A 17,689-nucleotide genomic window follows, 5' to 3' on the forward strand; every position below is an offset into this window, starting at 1 on the left:
AGTCTGGCAGGGCGTTTGCTGTTATTTCATTACTGCGCTTATTGGGAAATGATGTCCAAAAATATTTCGAAATAATAAACCCAAAATTATTTATTATGTCATTTCCTAAAGATACCTACATTTCCAAATTCTGAAAAATGTATTAAACGCTTAATATCTCATAAAAATCTTCTCTAATTGATCTCTATGACAACGGATGCACCTAAAAACATTATGATGAATGCATTAATTGGATTTCATTTCCTTTTTAGCAAAAGATTTTCATTTCTATTTGTTTGGATTTTTTTTCGATAATGTAAATCCTGAAATATTTTTTCTATTTTTTCACAAAAGATACAGTTTCACAAAAGATTATAAAGTTTGTCAAAAAATATCAGTCAATAGGGACATTTCATCTAAAAATGCCTAAATGATAATACAAATTGCAGGCCCAGTAGGCAGACAAAATTGTTTTCTCTTATGAGGAATGCAGCAACTTCTTCAAATAGTCTTTATTACATTCCTTAATAACCCTTATTATTTTTAAGATTGTGGTAGATTAAACATCTGAAAACACTAACATCAACTTTGTTTGATAATTTAAAGTTAATGAAAAAATCGTAATCAAAAGTCAGATTTTCCCAATGATACAAAACCAAGGCAGACTCACTCCGTATACTTCTTTCTTCGAAATTCCGGTCGTTTTTTGTAGATGTTCTGATCCTGATAACAGAACCAGACATTGACGATCTCAAATGAAACGGAAATGACGTGCCGTTATGGGGTGTGCTGCTTTAGACCGGACTTCATTATTTATTCATAACACGATTTTGGTACGCCCCTTCCCACTCTTTTACACCTCACCTCGTCTTTCACGAACAATTTCTCCTGTTTATTTAATCAGCAGAAAGAAATGAGATTTCGTTTCCTACGACTGGAAAACATTAGTTATTTCATAAAGAATAAATACGCTCATTTATATACTGGAATACGGTGGAAACTTCTAATGAAATTCGAATTTTAAACACAATTTGTTATTCCGTTTAATAAATAATATATAATTCGACTTGTTTGCATGACTGAATTGTGCGGAGTAAATTTACAATATACTCGCTTGCAACAAATTTTATTGTTGTGCTGACCACAAAACTAAAATCAAAATTTATCGGCTAGATCGACTTTCGAAGAAAGTGTAGTGTAGATCATGTACAAAAACTGAAAAATATCTACGATGAACAACTACTTGGTATTTGTAATGCACTTTTTGGAACCTTTGGTGTGTGTAGTAATGAATATTACAGGAGTTTTATCCCAACACCAAACCGTTATTTTAACATCTCAACAAGTTTTTCGATCACCAAGTGATCATCTTCAAGAGGAAAATAGTAGTTTAATCTTACTCTTGAAGATGATCACTTGGTAATCACACTCACAGTAAGAGTCCCACAACTTTTTTTTGACATTCAAAGAGTTTAAAAGGTAAGTGAGAAGAAAATTTTAAATTCCATGCGAGAGAAAACAAAATATAACAATATTTATTTATTAAATTTAATATAAAATTTAATCAAAATTAATTGAAATCGATGAAATATAGATTAATAAAATTATAATTTTATATGGATGGGTGCATGACGAATAACTGTGTAATCAGATTATCGTTTTTCCTTACCAGAACCCTCATCTGCATTTGTTCGGCCAAGATTTCTGGAGTTTAACAAAAATCTGATATGATCTTAAGATTCGATGAGTTGAGACTTCTCTGATTAGATGATTCATTTTAACGAATTGTTTTGGAGAGAGTTTGTGTGAATCAAATCAAATTTGAGATTGGTTGTAGCCTATTTACCTATTTATTGCAAAATTGAATTAAAATTTCATCACAATCAAGACTTCTGATTGAATATGTGGAAATAAATTCGAAAAAAAAATATGCATTTTGTTTTGACAATTTTTAACTTTCTTCTTTCCCATTTTGAAATGATGGTCACCATGCGTAAAGGTAGACGCTTAAATTAGAATCAAAACCAACTGATAGTGATGCATATATTCCTTTTTCAATGAAACGAACTTCTAACGGCATATCTTGGTTCAACAAAGAGCGAGCAAGTTGTCACCTTCAAAAACCTCGCCTACCGGCAATGGCGTGAAAATCCCAGTGCCGAAAACTGAACTAGGTTTGTTGATGCTCACAACAGCTGCAAACTCAGAATAAATGAAAGCAAAAAACTTCATAATCAGAGAATTAGGGATAAACTGCTTGCCAATCCCAACGGGTCCTGATCCTGCTGATCGGTAGCTGAAGCTGTAAATCAAAACAAAATCCACAATTCCAACACTAATTTCACACCACAAATGCAACAACAGCCATAGAAAATGCAAATCTACTAGCTGAACAATTTGCGTCCCACTCCTCAGTCAATTTTCTGGGAAAGGCACCACCCACTATTCCCACACTAGAATCCACAATGCCGGAAATTACTTTTCGGGAACGTCTAGTCAGGCGAATTTTGAAACACCTTAATATCAACATGGTCCTGATGGTCCTGATGAAGAGCCCGGCATCGTACTTAAATAGTGCGCCAATGAACTCGCGCCAGTAATTTGCAGACTGGTCAACCAGTCTCACAAGGAAGGGGTTTTCCTGAAGATTGTTTGAAGATTGCTCGTGTTCAGCCTATTCCCAAAAAAAGGCAAGATAATCCTTTCTAATAACTACAGACCAGTCGTTTTGATGTCAGTGATGTCAAAAATCGAGGAGAAAGCCGTAACCACCATATTTAAATATTTAGAAAGCTTTAACATCTTGAGCGATCATCAATATGGCTTTCGGAAACAAAGACCAACAGGCGACCTCATATCGTATGTCACCCATACTTGGAATAACGCAATAGAGAAACATGGAAAGCCAAGAGCTGTTGTGCTTGTTAGTTCTAGAGCATTTGACCCCGTGTGTGGCATGAAAGTTTGCTGGCCAAACTTAGATGGTATGGCTTGTCGGATCAGTTTTGTGTATGGCTCTCCAGCTTCCCGGAAGAACGTTCCCTACAAGTGGCTGTCGATGGATATCTCTCGAATACTTTTACCGTCAACGCTGGTGTTCCCCAGGGATCCATATTGTCTCCAACCTCTTTTTATTGTATATCAGGCACCGATTTTCTCCAAAAAGATAAATATTCCCCAAGTGGATATAATAATATCAGGACGGACCATTTTGCTTTCTGCTTCGATAAGTTTGTTGGGGTTTGAAATGGACACCAATATGTCTTGGCACAATCATGTCGGTGGAATTGCAAAGGCTGCTTCTCAAAAGCTTGAAATTCTGTTCCGAACCAGAAAACTGTACAATCCCCAGAAACATTTGATGCTGTCTAAAGCACAGATTATACCTTCTTTCAAGAATTGTTCATATGTATGGAGTTCTGTTCCTGAAAATACCCTGAAGCTGCTGGATTTCATCCAGAAAAGAGCTATTAGCCTGATTAGACACACGAACATCACTTGCAGCCCTGATAGTCTGAAATATCGAGAAAAGGTTGAAGATATGTCTCTCTTTCATAGATACTTTCACGGAAGGTGTTCACGTGACTTGGCACATTTGATCCCACCAAGGTGTTTCAAATTGGGATCTCGAAAACTATGAAAGATACGAAGATGGTCAAATTGGGGCAAAGTTACACATTTACCTGACTAACAATATGTCATTGAGAAAGTTCTGAAATTCCGAGTATATCCGGAGATATCCGGAAAAAACAGAAATTTCGGAAAATGCTTTTTATATTTTTTTTTATATTTATTTTTCGAAGGATTCGAAAATAAATTGAACTTCTACATTGCCACCTTTTCCCTGCTACATAATGGTGTTTTCAGATTTGCTATCCGACGTTTCGTCTTCCGACCACCATCATCAACTTTATTTTTTCTCATGGGATTCTTTCTATTTTGAATAGTACCAGATTTTAAATTTTCAATGATGTATCATAAGTTATCATTTTTTTTTGCAAAATTGGAGATATTGAAAAAAAGTAATTCTCATCATAATAGGCTTGACTTTGATGTTTCTAAATTTGACTTTCACACACTCAATGACGTTTTGTTGTTGCACAAGTCATTGAATTTTTGGCAAAAATTTCTTTCACGAATGAAGTATGAAGTAAGTTGTAAATTGAGTGCTTTTCAATAAAAATCAATAATTTGCAGATAAACATGAACCCGGGGAAATTTACACGTCAAATTTCCTCCGAAATGAATATTTGTCATACAAGTGCTTGGAGACATCCCAAAAAAAAGCGGTTTAAAATGTTACAAAATACACATATCTCAAAAATTGCATCCAGGTGATCCCGAAAGGCGATTAAAATTTTGTAATTGGCTAATAAGAAGACCTAATTTTCTTGTTTTCCTGGAAAATGTGATTTGTACAGATGAAAGCACTTTTACAAATTGTGTGATATTCAACCGAATTAACGAACACATTGGGAGCATAAACAACCCCAGGCAGTTGCGAGACATTCGACCTCAAGTACGATTCAGTATTAACGTTTGGGCAGGAATTTACAAAGATAGAATTTTGGGTCCTCATTTATTTGACGGAATTCTGAATGGGTTTTTAATGTCCATTTTCGAAGACTATTTCGATGATCTACCTTTGGCTAACTACAACGTCATCTGGTTTCAACATAATGGTGCTCCACCGCACACTACCAGACGAGTATCTAATTGCCTGACTGAAAGGTTTGGTGATGAATAGATAGGGTATAATGAGCCGGTGAGGTGGCCAGCAAGGTCTCCAGACTTAAGTGTTATGGGCACATTCTTATGGGGTACACTGAAAAATAGAGTTTATGGTCAAGGGGAATATCAAAATAATCAGGACCTTCAACACAGCATTGTTAGAGAGTTCGGAAGATTGAGGAGGAGGGATATTAAGCGAGCAGTGAATAATATTCGAAGAAGGGCAGAGTTGTGTTATCATGAACAAGGCCAGCATTTTGGGCATTAGCTGTGATTTACTTTTGTCTTTACATTTTAGTTAATTATTGTTATTTAGTCAAAGTTCTATTTTCATTGAAAAAAACACATTGTCTAATTTACCTCATGCACACCTCATTTATCAAATTTTGATTGTTGATTCTGTCTCCACATTTTTTCATTAGCTTTTCAATTCGTGAAAGCCATTTTTCGCCAAAAATTCAATGACTTGTACAATAACAAAATGTCATTGAGTGTAACAAATTGAAAGTCAAATTTAGTCAAAGCCTATTATGATAAGAAATAATTTTTCCCAATATCTCCAATTTTTCGAAAAAGAATGATAACTTATGATACATCATTGCAAAGGTAAAATATGGTTCTATTGAAAGCAGAAAAATTCCAATGTAGCACCCATAAGAAACAATAAAGTTCATGATGGTGGTCGGAAGACGAAACGTCGGATAGCAAATCTGAAAACACCATTATGTAGCATGGAAAAAGTGGCAATGTGGAAGTGCAATTTAGTTTCGAATCCGTCAAAAACTAAAGCCAGAAAAAAATTAAAACCATTTTCTGAAATTTCTGTCTTTTCCGGATGTACTCGGAATTTCAGAACTTCAATCAGGTAAATGCGCAACTCTGCCCCAATTCAACCATCTTCGTATCTCTCACAGTTACCGAGATCCCAATGGTGAGGATCGAATTTGAAACACTCTGTATATCAGAAATACGCGACGAACTGTAGCTGCTCATCGTTTTGAGGTTCTACTCAGTGCACCTCGAACTCCACTGTTTGAGAACTCCTGGAAATGTGTCAATGAATCTTCGAGTACTAACTGTTAAAATCAACATATTGAAACAAAAAAACTCAAAGACAATTGCAATTACAGAAAGTAAAATAGCGACATGAATTCATTTGAGGTTCCTTCACAACAACTCACAGTAAAATGTTGAGTGGGAAATACTTCAAAATAATGAGGAATGGAGAAAGCGCAATGTCAATGACCGATCATAAGAGGAAAAAAAACATTCAAGAACAAAATAACGCTTCAGGGTAGTGAGTAAAGATTTTTTATATAAGCAATCCAAGTAGGAATGACGGAAGATAACAAGGACTAAGCTAAAACGTGGGCTTAGAAAGTCTGGGAAAACCGCAGATGCATTCGAGTATTATCCCGATTTCTCGAAGGCGGCTCACGATAAAAAGCAAGTATCAAGACTAGAGTTTCAACGATAAAATTAAATGCCGAATAAACATCAAAGAATAAAAATAAGTTTGGATTACGAATTCCTACAACCATTCGTAGAAACGTTCGTATTAATGTTTCGCAACGATTGTTTTCAACATATCTATTTCACCGGTAAAGGCCTAACGTAGACGGATCCATGGAATAGGCAGAAGACTCACAATCAAGGCTTCCCAAAGCAGTCCGTTGCGAAGCCATGCTTTGACATCCACCGCTGAAGAAGATTCATCCTATTTCTTTCGCTGCAGTTTTCACTACAACATTCAACATTCATTGTCATTTATTCAATATAATCATAGATGATGTGTAGATGTGCTCAAGAAAGAACGTTTCTGGTACATATATCACCCAAGAAAAAAAGTGACACTAAAAAATTGAAATTGCTCACAAACAAAATATGAAGTGAACAATTTCTTTGGACTAGGTACCTAAAATCGAAAATATGTCAAAAAATCATTAAATAATAGAATGATCGTAGCTCCTATTAAGGCATATTCAGACATGGAATTTCTTAAGAGACAATGAAAACAATCCAAAACGAGCACTGTTTCCAAACACCAGAACTGCAATACTCTTTTGGACGCGCATTTCATCCACCAAGTTGCAAGAAGAGATACACTACACTAAGTACACTAATTCCTGAAACTGATCTCTATTTATATTCAAAATATAACACTTTCACTTCCACATTCAGACACACATCAACGATTTCGGGTGGAAATTCAAAAAAATGTAGTAGTTCTGGGTAACCTTTATGGTAATCGAAAGTAATAACAGTTGAAACACTTCAAGAAATGTACTTGTATTTTACTTAGTTGAAAAAAATGAAAATTAACTTTGAAAAAAAAGGACCTACGTCAAAATAAATCTTGTTTTTTCGAGCAAGGTGTTTTTGACAATGGTAATTAATCCATCCCAATCCATGTCGACTGGTATGATAGAACACATCTCTACCACAGTAGTTTTTATGTACCCGACGATATTTTCCAGGTAATTGCTGCTCATAATATATAGCAAAGTATACAATAAAGATCAATGCAGGAATGTCGATGTCGTTTAAGCAACAACTGCACTCCATAGATCCTGATTCATGGTGCACAAAAAAAAATCGAAAAAATTAAAATAATTTGCTTTAGTCGAGAGCCATTTACAGATTGAGGTGCTATGGTTAAAGTATCCAAATTTAGAGAAGTTTAAGGTTTGATGAGATTTCTCATAATGGTGTATTACGTTGCAAATGGGACAACCCACTTGTAACACAGTAACTTTGAGGTACAAGTGAATTCTATCAGAGGCATACATCAAAGATGTACTAGAATAGCTCCATAGTAGTCAGCAGATGAAACTTCAAACATTATTAGAATTTAAACAGTGGCAAAAAGAACAGGTGAAGCTAAAAACTCGGTGATACCATTAACTACATATCCATCTAACTGTATTAGGTAAACCTCAACAGATTTCTCTTAGGGCATAGAAGGTGCACTCATGAATAATTACTCAAAAATGAATCGGTATAGATTTGATAGGTGAAAGTGTAACCTCTGGTGTCCGGTAAAAACCTCCTTGCTAACGTTTCACTGTATGCTGAATGTGACGTCGTTAAATTATGAATTTTTTGTAATATTGTAGAACGGTCAAACTGATTTTTGATTAATTATTTTATTGTTGGATAACTTGTTCATAAAAGAAAACTAACAACCGTTTACTCGACTCATCGATTTCATAAAAAACATCTCGATAACTATAAAATATATTTTTCTTATGCAAGGTGTTTTGATTAAATTACAATATATTTCGATTACATCAATCTGAATATCAAAAATTGTGAGTGTTTAAAAAAATTGTTTAGTGAAAAAATAGTTCTAGTTTAGGTGTATGGCTCTCAACTGCATTGAGTACTGAAAATATCAATGATTAAAGGTAATAAAAAGAAGTTGAAGTAGTTATTCAAGAATAGTGTTCATTGTGCTTTCTGGAAAAACGCCTGCTTTCTATCTTCAAATTTGAATAAAACAAAGTGTGTGTGAGATATCATAACCACGCCTTCGAAACGTCTAATTTTCCATAACCCAGGTGCATAAGTGATGCTAAATTTGACCGATGGCATGAGTTATGTTGGCTTTGAGGACCACTATGGTTTGTAGCTTATTCGCATACACCTGCGACCTGGGAAAACCCCACAAGAAAAAGTAAAATGGGGTCAAATCGTACGATTTCGGTGGCCAGTTCACATCACCTCCACGTGAGATAACTATTTCCTCAAATCACTCGTGTAGAATATCCAATGTGGCATGAGCTGTGTGGCACGTACCGCCATCCTGTTGAAACCACATGTCGTTGGTATCCATATCATCCAATTCAACGCACAAAATCCACACCAAACAGTGACTTTTTCGGGATGCATTGAACGCTTTTGGATCTCATGTGGATTGGTGCCGTCCCAAATTCGGCAATTTTGTTCTTTCACGTAACCATTCATCGAGAAATGGGTCTCCTTACTGAAGATGAATAAATTGGGGTCAGTTGCCAACTGCTCCGGAGCCCGTTCAGTGAACACACTTAGTTGTCTATGGTCGTTTACCTTCAGTTTCTGGATCGGTTGAATTTTGTACGCATAAAGGCCCAAGTCCCGACGCAAAATTCACTAAGTTGTGGTCTGAGAACGGCCGAGTTCTTGTGAGCAAGACGAAATCGACTGCCATGGATTCCTGCACACCCTCACAGAAAGCGGTGTTTCGTCGACGTACGGGTGTTGGTTGATCGTTCACTGAATCAGTGGACTCAAATTTATCCACCACATTGCGAATAGTCGTCTCGGTAGGACGATTATAGTGACCGTAAAATGGACGAAGCGCGCGGTACGTTGTCCGAACAGAACAGCCATTTCGATAAAACAGTTGTATTATTTGCACGTGTTGTTGAATGCTATATCAGTCCATAGTGATTTGACAAAATAGATTGAATAAATGACAACTAATTTGACAGATCTAGCTTCAACAAGATGGCCGTTATCAATTGTCAAATTGCAGAAGACCCTATAGTACACCTGAGCAAATAAAAGTTACTGCAATTGTGCTCCAATCTTTCAATCATTTTGGGTTTCTATTATTAAAAAATGCCCTCATTATACTTAATACAATCATTTTCCACACTCCTGTTCCTGGAAAGTGTTGTAACGGTCTAAATTTACTTGTAAATATTGTAGATATTGTTCGTTTATTTACTATGGAATCGACAGAATTGTCATTTATTGATGACGAACTTTTCGTCACAGCTAGGGACACATCTGGTTTGTCAGTGTGCCCAACCTACATTTTCAAAGAAGTTGTTACGTTTCAAATTAGCACTAGATCAAACTGCTCTTATGTGACCTTTCAAAAACACTACCTTACCTTTTAAGATCTTTATTCAGAGGATATTAACAATGTAATTCAGTTACAAGTTCATTTTATTCATTTAACATCATAGTAATGGGAATCTTCCGTTCCATAGAAAACCATACCTGAAATGTACAAGAATAAATGTATGCTCCCTGACTAACTGCTTTGACCAGTACTTACGCATTCTCCTTTTGCCAATCGACGTTGGAGATCCGAAATTCCTCGCTAGGTTGAAATAGTTGTTATTGTTTGTTTCTCAGTTTACTTCGCCTATCATTTTTCAGCCGCTGCCTGCCTTATTCTCTATACCTTTCCGAGAATATTTCTTGCATAGATTGTTATTCATCACTTCCAGAAGGATTACTACATATTAGAGCCATATCGCCTGAAAAACAATATTAGTTAGCTCTGGTTTCTGAATACTGTTTGATATTTTCGGTAAATAATCTGAATAATACGAATGCTCTAATATTTGTACTGAAAGGGAAGGATGTGGCGACTTACCTTGTATGTTTCTATTCCATCGCATGAATAAGGATTGGTAAATAGTTGAAAATAGGTTGGAACAATATATTTTGTAAATATTCGTAAGCAAGGTTAAGAGACAGCTGTTGGTTGACATCTGCCGAACTTTCGTAGTGTCGTTCCGTCGACTTACACCGAACTAGTTCTACAGTTGTTCACGGGTGAGGGATTGATCGGTTACTCAAGTTGTCAAGGGTTGTTTAAGGGTTGCATTGCTTTGAGAAGGAGTTTTGATGGGTCATGGACTTGTTGATATTGTCTCAAGTGGCTGTGGAGGAATTGATAGATGTATGATGTTGTGCACAGCGCCCCCTTGGTGCTTGTAGTGTAGATTGGATGCACTGTGGCAACAACTGGTTAGCTGTCAGATGTGGCAGTCGCTTAGTATTTGGAAGTTAGCCTTCGGTGAGCTTGGTTCGGAGTTCAAAGGGTACCATCAGACTGATTGTAGGATATATTTGGTTGTATTTGTGCCATCCTTCACGGGGATTATTTCTACAAGTCAGGATTGTATAGTGGAAGACTGATTGGTCATTTTGGTGTGGATATTTGCAGTCTGAAACTTAAGCTCTTTTGAGGATTTGTGGTGGTTACCGAACTCGTGCCAGGTGGAAGGATTTCCGAAATTAGGTATGTCTGAATCACTGTCGCATCTCTCATGTGATCTTAGCTATGATATCACTTCTTCAATTCTACAACCTTCGTTTCTCGTCTCTAGATTCATAAGAAACAGAAGGCCCTCAGTCACTCATCAAGTCCCAGCAGGACTTCCGTGCAGAACACCGCACACGAAGAATCGTATAGAAAACCCCTTGGCCAGGGTAAGAATTTTACCATTAAATGTGTTTTAAATGATTTTAGTAATTTCTGGTTCCATCGTTATATCTCAACTGAATATTAGTATTGAAGAGAGGTTTCAATACTCATTCAATTTTCTTGATTTTTACGGGTCATATGGTTATACAGGGCACCCAAAAATATACTCTTGTTATCTTGCTACTTTGCTTAAATGAAAATATACCAGGGGTATTGATTAGTCAAATAGTCCTATTGAATGGGGGTTGAATCTCACCTTGTTTTTATCTGATTCTGATTGAGAATTTTCTTCCGTAGGGTTTTTCTTCCTGCTTTTTTTTTGTCTTCGTTAAGGGTTCCTGTTTTCCTTTTTTTCTTCTTGGGTCTTATTTGATGATCCATTACTGGTCCAGCTTGTCGTGCCCTACAGGGTGATCTATCTTGGTGGTGCTACAGGGTGATCCATCTCCGCCGTACTACAGGGTGATCCATCTCAGCAGTACTACAGGGTGATCCACTTCCGTCGAACTACGGGGTAGCCTAACACCATATACCGGGTGGCCCAAAAGGAGCACGCAAGTTATAATTGATTTAATTGAATATTTGTGATATACTGAAATATTTGAATAATTGTTGCCCTTCTGTTTATTGATACCTGTTTGATATAGTGTTTGTTTATCGTTTATTGATTAAGAGTTTATTTATTGATACCTGATTGACATAGATATTTGTGAAACGGAAATTGAGGTATATTCTTCCTTTCACGATTGCTGATTGACACCGATGCGCCTACGCCTGAGATCACGCGACGCAAACGAGTTTGTCTTACCATCCGATACTAGTATTTTCGATTTCACCTACTCAATTTTCGTGGTAGTTTTACTCGACGTATTGTAGTTTTTTTTGAGCGTCGTTACTACCATAATTTATGACTGATTGAATTCGTGGTTATATACACCGCGCTCTTGTATGGACATTTGAACATCGCGTAGTAGTGTGAATATTGCATGGTCGTCTTAGAAGCGTTGTTGGTTAATCCATGTAGGTTAGGATTACTGAATAAATCATATTGGGGATCTTTATCTTTTATTTCCAATATTAATTGGTAAGTTATTGATATTGTGAGTTACTTAGGGTATCTGGAGGATTAAATTTACCTGGCGCCCATTAAGATCTATTTGAAATTTGCTAAGTTGTTTAACCCACTCCCGTCTCCACTGTTTAGCTTAGCCGCGGATACCCATCTGTCTTATTTGTTATCGACAGATGATTTAGTCTCCTCTTGTGGTTTGTGAGGTGACAGTGTGCCCTTGCAGAAAAGAATAGGGCCAAAACCAGAACCGCCAGGAAAAATAAAAAATGATTTTAAATTGAAATGTCAAGTGAAAGTAACAAAAAATTGCCGTGGGTTAGGAATACCGTAATTGTAATCGATTTATTTTACAAAGCATTACAAGTCAATTGTCTCAATGACTTGATTGATTCAGAGTGGGAGAATCCGACACAAGAAGTAGAACTTCAAAAGTAAGTGTTTAATGCTTGTTGCCATATACTGTTCTCGACAATTTCAAGCATTTCTCAATTATTCTGTGGCAATTTTCTGCGAAGCATGTTGAGCGACACTAGACTTATCTGGTCTGCGAAACCGAATATGTAAATCATATTTCTTGAAACCTTATTTGACCAATGTACTTTTTGTTGCAATCATCACAGCTTAGGTCTGAAATACCAGACTTTACCTTTTTTATCATCAAGTCTTTCAGATTGCCCAACACTTGTTGAAGTGTACGAAGAAGTTTTGGAATCCACTTTCATGTTGAACTCACAACAAACAAAACAACCCAAACAATGACATGTGCGTGATCAAAGCCTCCTTACGATGGCAATCAGATTCAACTGCAATCGGCTGGCGGAATTCATTGTTACATTGTCGGAGTAGTCAGTTATGTTTTAAGGCCTTGGTGTGTACATATAAGATATTTTAGAGTTTAATTTTTTTTAAATGTCAGTACTGGTATGGCTGAAGAAACTGATAATTTGTATCGCTACACTCCCCCCTTGACCCAGCCGCATATTATTAAAAAAATTAAATAAAATTTCGATCATTCCCTAGTGCGACTCTGTACAAGCAGCCTTGTCTGGGAAATCACGTGAAGTATGAATGATAATGTTTTGGATCAATCTGTTGCTTTGTTAGCGAATGCAACTCAAGAAACATTACTTTATTTCTGCCGTGGGTAAAGTTCTTTATTAAATTGATGAATAGTGTTTCTGGAAGTGATACAAAAAACAGGATGTAGAAATAGAAATTGAGTAGAATATTCCTCTCTATTAATGAAAGCGAAAATAATGGTTCAGAAATAAATCAAACGCTCTTTTGAAAAATATATTCAGGCATTTTTGACATTAAATTCTAGCTAATCTAATATTGTCGAGAATAACAGGATATGTCCCTCATATTTTTCCTCACACCATGCATCGCTACTTTCATATTGACAATCGATTATGGTACACCGACAGTTTCGTCGGAATGCGTGTACCGGATGTCCCGAGTTGATCGAGGACCTTATTAGGAAACCATGATTAGAACTCCCCGGGCCTCGTCCCTGTGATAAATCGCCCGATCTGGCAACTCCCCGCAAAGAAACGGACGTTGCCGACCGACCCGTATTTTATCTTGTCACGAAATGATTGATGGAAGTTGAGGTCAATACGGAAGCCGAATCCTGCAGATAAGTGGTTGCCGATAAGCAGGACATAGACGTGGCTTTCGCTGATCTTTTCAAATTACGGAAAATGTCCTTTTTCTTGGTCATTTTTCAAGGGAACGGCCTGAATGTTTGCCGGAGAAATAAATGGAATGGCAATGCAACAACTTTCGGGTTGTTTGTTTGTTGCGATGTTTATATACAGTCCAGTCTGATGAGTTCTAACGTCACCCACGGAAATGGCTGAAAAAATTTACTTCCGCGTATATAGGCTCAAAAAACTGTTATGGTGTTGTAAAAAACCGTTCAAATAAATAGAAACTCAAGTTGAAGATAAAATTTGGACAGTTCCCTCCTGAAAGACTTTGTCGAGGAAAGGATCAATAGAAAAACTACTTTCATTTGTGATTTATCCGTATGTCTATACTTTTATTATTTACTGAAGTCATTGTAGGTAATACTGAAGAGAAATACATTATCGGATGTTACGAGTACATTGTTTCATCACTTCCAGCATTCGCATGGTGGAATAGAATATTTAAAATGTTGCTTTCAATTAAATTAAAAAAATATTTCACAATACATAATAATCTGTTCCTATAAAACTGATTCACAATAGTCCGCATAGTAAAGCCAAACATTGTGGCCAAATTGATAGCTAGTATTTTACAATTTTCATATTTTTCTGGGACATGTTTGGCCCAAAATTCTTCAGTAGATACTGTTGCGTCTTTATTTGTAATTTTCTGTTTTCATTACTATTATTATTGTTGGCATGGAGCGACTTCTAAGGGCGCATGCTCAAAACTCAATTGAAGTATGCTCATCTATCTAAACCATATGAATAGAGACCTACCTACGATCTCATGCTAAGTACGCTACGTGAATCGCTATTATTTCTGCTAATTACTTATTTCGCCGTGTGTGCTCTAGACTCTGTGTCATCTTCGACTGTTTGGTAATTCATTTTAACTTCCCGTTTTGTTGTACAATCCAGTGAAGCTGCAGAAAGAACACTCCAAGAAAGGGCCCTTTCAGAAGCAGGGATTTGTGCTAGGAATTCGGTGAGTTCGCTTTATGCCACAATTCTTACAGTCCACTCTTGTTTTCATTTTTATTATTTTTTAAGTATTCGAAGACGCGACAGATACCGTTCTAAACATTTGCAAAGACACATCTTTCAAATCAATTATCTCCATTTGAAGTGATGGCTTTGACAGATTAAGCAACTTAGCAGTCACATCTGTCCATTTTACCGCTGCATCAATTTCAAATGGGGATTTAAGAAACAGAGATAGCTTGCCTATCTCTGCAAAGTCTTGGAATCTTGTAGCAAATTCGTTCTTAAAATCGGCCAGAAATTTTACAAACTCTGCAATGTCTTCTTCAGATATCTCCTTTTTAAATTCAAGAATTGTGGGAAAATGAATGAATTCTTGTTTAACGATATCTTTTTCAAAGATATTCAGCTTACGAAGAAAAGCAGACACGCTTTGTATCAGATCACATATTAATTTTCCATTTCCTTGTAACTCTGTATTGAGCGCGTTCAAATATTTTGAAATATCTTTCAGAGAAGCCACAAATAGCATATTACGCTCGTTTTTTATAAACTTCAAGTGCTTTCTGGCCCCTGCGTATCCAAAAATTTTGGAGGAAGTAGGATACTTGTTCTTTTATTAACCAGAAACGGTCAATAACTTGACCTTTACAGTGCATCACTTTACTTAGACAACGAACATTATTGTGTTGTAGTAAGTCAGAAAACGCAGAAACACATTCAGAAAGAAACTCTTTGAAATATCGGTGCTGAAGAGCAGAATGAGATCTCATACAATTAATCAACTTGACCAAGTTGTCCATCACTTCTTTGAGTGTAGTACTAAGTTTTCCACAAAGAGCTGCCTGGTCTATTATGCACTGATCCGATATTAGACCTGAATTTTCATCCCTTTTTCTTTGCCAATTAGTGCTGGGGCCGCGTCAGTTGATAGCGAAACCATTTTATCATAACTGATCTTATATTTCGTAATAAAATCATCAATGGCCTTGAATAAGTCTTCTCCTCGAGTGTTACCTTTCAACGTGTTAGGAATCACACGTTAAAAGGTAAGACCTCGTTAGTCCTTAGCTCGCGCAGGTTTCTCAATATCTGAAAGTTGTCGTTCGTGTGGGGGCGACAGCTGAATAACGGAAAAACATATTTTAAACAGATTTTTTTAAATGGCAATATTGCTAGCAACTCTTTTCTAAAAATGTAACACTCAATGTCAAAAAATCTCACGAAAATTGACATTTGTTCATTATCAACAATGTCACATGATTCATCAAGTGCGCTATGGCTATAGCAAGGTGCCTTTTGCAAGAAGTTCAAGAAGAGTGTTTTTAATGTCCGCAGCTTAAATTTCAGTTCTTCGTGTATTACTTCTCGCTGACAATGCAATACCTTTAATTGCACAGACAACTTTTTTTTTCTTCAAAAAGTGACGTAACTACTGCCAACATACATTCCTTCACTATCCCAGAATCTGAAAATTGTTTCTGGTCTTCATTAAACGTGGATTTTTCTTGGTCGCTCGTGCAACGAACTAGTAGTAGTAGTAGGAAAGTTTTTGTGGAATTGCTGATGAGTTGTTTCGTAGTGTACTTCAAATTTCCACTTTTAACAATAGCGACAGTTTTATTGCATACAAGGCACACTGGAATTGCTTGAGACCTATCAGGCAACGTAAAGCATTTCATTCTGTCAAAACCTTCTATTTTCACTATCGACTTTTCGTTTTTTTGGATCCATATCAACGTAGGTACAGAAAGATTTTTCATCAAATGAACGAAAACGACAGAAATCATAAAGCAAATGTCCGGTTACTCCGTTGTTTGTGCTGCGACTGATGACTGGCAGTCTACTTTCAGTGCTTTCCCAGTCCCCCCACTATCGATTTCGATACGCGCTCGTGCTTGTTTCAACAAAACAAAACAGGAGCAAGCACGCTGAAGTAATGTAAGTAGGCAGTGCGCTGTGGAATGCTCCCGCACATATTTCCTATAAAATTGGTACGAAGTTCAATCTATGGATGTTTCGTGTGCATAACAGAGATTTGAAAATATTTAAATCCTATCAGTCTGATTCGCACACACACAGGCTAGATAGGAAACTTGTCAGTAGTAGGTAAAACAGGTTAACTAGGCAGCTTGAAATAGAATACTTACTAAGTTAGATTTTGTGTTATTTTAATTGATATAGGTATGATATACCTCATCTACGAATTTTTATATGTACTTACTTTACTTACTTATAATACAATATTTGGGGCGGTCCGCGGATCAACCTTTTGATGTTGCTGAAGATAAAAATAAAGCCCATTAATTATTATTATTACAATACTGAGCCATCGGTATCTATGGATCAAAACTGATCTTTTTAGAAACCACCGATTCAAATGGAAATTTTCAATTTCACTATTTGCATTAACTAACAATAATAAATGAATAAATAAATCAATTGAACTAATTATGTGAGTGCCTTATTCAAAGGACAAAGTCGAGAATTCGAAACAGTCTGGAATTCACGAAGACTGCGATGCAAAATATTATGGACAGACAAAAGGATCTATTAAAATAAGATATAAGGAACACTTAGCACACCTAAAATATGGAAGACCAGAAAAACCAGCAGTCGCCTATCATATTTTGCAAGAAAACCATTCCATAGACTTTAGTTCATTAAGATTAGTTAGACAAGTTAACAACAACAGGCATCTAGATGTCTGTGAGGGTGTAGAAATAAGTAAACATAATAATATTATGAATAACGATGGTGGACCAATATCTATAGTAGTATACTATATGGCTTGTTGAAATAATATTTTATTTAAATTGGTTAAGGATTTCGCGGCCTAGATTTTTTGTGTTACTATCTTCAAGCGGGTTTGAAGGCAGTCGTAGTTTGGAACTGCATCATTTTGATGATGATCATGATTCAGTTCGTAGGTTGTATGTATGTTGACTCAGGTAGTCTGCCTCTCTTGTTGATGCGTTGCTATTGGCTGAATTGTTACTACCTGTTAATGACGTAACATTTCAT

General features: G+C 36.4%; 1 protein-coding gene and 1 long non-coding RNA gene across 3 annotated transcripts in view; both read right to left on the reverse strand.

Annotated features, from left to right (window-relative positions):
* Sema1a (Semaphorin 1a) overlaps positions 1-17,689 on the reverse strand; it is a 1,123,890-nt gene that overhangs the window by 1,060,227 nt on the left and 45,974 nt on the right. The gene's annotated exons all lie outside the window — the stretch shown is intronic.
* On the reverse strand, positions 9,586-11,223 carry LOC141484953 (uncharacterized). Its single transcript, XR_012466898.1, has 2 exons — positions 9,758-11,223; positions 9,586-9,699 (listed from the first exon to the last, which is right to left on the reverse strand). It is a non-coding gene; the product is annotated as an uncharacterized lncRNA (long non-coding RNA).

This window comes from Leptinotarsa decemlineata, unplaced genomic scaffold (genome assembly GCF_025532065.1).
Source record: "Leptinotarsa decemlineata unplaced genomic scaffold, Ldec_3_MD MMD2_tig00026299_RagTag_RagTag, whole genome shotgun sequence".
Classification (NCBI taxonomy): Eukaryota; Metazoa; Arthropoda; class Insecta; order Coleoptera; family Chrysomelidae; genus Leptinotarsa; species Leptinotarsa decemlineata.